The following is a 1,600-nucleotide window of genomic DNA, read 5'->3' as shown; positions in this document are numbered from 1 at the left end:
GGATTTTCTTCTGTGTTGCTTGGAAGAGTACTTGGAGGGAGTTCAGTAACTTTCTTGCTCAGCTGTCCCACTTGTGCCTCCAAGTTCCTAATGGAGGACCTTGTTTCAGTCATGAAACTTTGAGTGGTTTTGATTAGATCAGAGACCATGGTTGCTAAGTCAGAGGGGTTCTGCTTAGAATTCTCTGTCTGTTGCTGAGAAGATGATGGAAAAGGCTTGCTATTGCTAAACCTGTTTCTTCCACCATTATTGTTGTTGAAACCTTGTTGAGGTCTCTCTTGATTCTTCCATGAGAAATTTGGGTGATTTCTCCATGAAGAATTATAGGTGTTTCCATAGGGTTCTCCTAGGTAATTCACCTCTTCCATTGAAGGGTTCTCAGGATCATAAGCTTCTTCTTCAGATGAAGCATCCTTAGTACTGCTTGGTGCATTTTGCATTCCAGACAGACTTTGAGAAATCAAATTGACTTGTTGAGTAAATATTTTATTCTGAGCCAATATGGCATTCAGAGTATCAATCTTAAGAACTCCTTTCTTCTGATTAGTCCCATTGTTCACAGGATTCCTTTCAGAAGTGTACATGAATTGGTTATTTGCAACCATTTCAATATGCTCTTGAGCTTCTGTAGGCATCTTCTTCAGGTGAAGAGATCCTCCAGCAGAGCTATCCAAAGACATCTTGGATAGTTCAGAGAGACCATCATAGAAAATGCCTATGATGCTCCATTCAGAAAGCATGTCAGAGGGACATTTTCTGATCAATTGTTTGTATCTTTCCCAAGCTTCATAGAGGGATTCTCCATCCTTCTGTCTGAAGGTTTGGACTTCCACTCTAAGCTTACTCAATTTTTGAGGTGGAAAGAACTTTGCCAAGAAGGCATTGACTAGCTTTTCCCATGAGTCCAGGCTTTCTTTAGGTTGTGAGTCCAACCATGTCCTAGCTCTGTCTCTTACAGCAAAAGGGAATAGCATAAGTCTGTAGACTTCAGGGTCTACCCCATTAGTCTTGACAGTGTCACAGATTTGCAAGAATTCAGCTAAGAACTGATGAGGATCTTCCAATGGAAGTCCATGGAACTTGCAATTCTGTTGCATTAGAGAAACTAATTGAGGCTTAAGCTCAAAGTTGTTTGCTCCAATGGCAGGGATAGAGATGCTTCTCCCATAGAAGTCGGGAGTAGGTGCAGTAAAGTCACCTAGCACCTTCCTTGCATTGTTGGCATTGTTGTTGTTTTCGGCTGCCATGGGTTCTTCTTCTTTGAAGATTTCTGTTAGGTCCTCTACAGAGAGTTGTGCCTTAGCTTCTCTTAGCTTTCGCTTCAGAGTCCTTTCAGGTTCAGGATCAGCCTCAACAAGAATGCTTTTGTCCTTGCTCCTGCTCATAAGAAAGAGAAGAGAACAAGAAAATATGGAATCCTCTATGTCACAGTATAGAGATTCCTTGAGGTGTCAGAGGAAAAGAAAAATAGAAGGCAGAAGTAGAAAATTCGAACTTATCAAAGAAGATGGAGTTCTAATTTTGCATTAAGGAATAGTGTTAGTCCATAAATAAAAGGATGTGAGAAGAAGGGAAGTAATTTTCGAAAATTAAGTAAAAG

General features: G+C 40.6%; 1 non-coding gene across 1 annotated transcript; it reads left to right on the top strand.

Annotated features, from left to right (window-relative positions):
• The first annotated feature begins 734 nt into the window (after window positions 1-734).
• On the top strand, window positions 735-842 carry LOC130977525 (small nucleolar RNA R71). The gene has a single exon (XR_009085214.1). It is a non-coding gene; the product is annotated as a small nucleolar RNA R71 (small nucleolar RNA).
• Window positions 843-1,600: the final 758 nt, after the last annotated feature.

Source organism: Arachis stenosperma, chromosome 4 (genome assembly GCF_014773155.1).
Source record: "Arachis stenosperma cultivar V10309 chromosome 4, arast.V10309.gnm1.PFL2, whole genome shotgun sequence".
Lineage (NCBI taxonomy): Eukaryota > Viridiplantae > Streptophyta > Magnoliopsida > Fabales > Fabaceae > Arachis > Arachis stenosperma.
This window is presented reverse-complemented; position numbering and strand designations above follow the sequence as displayed.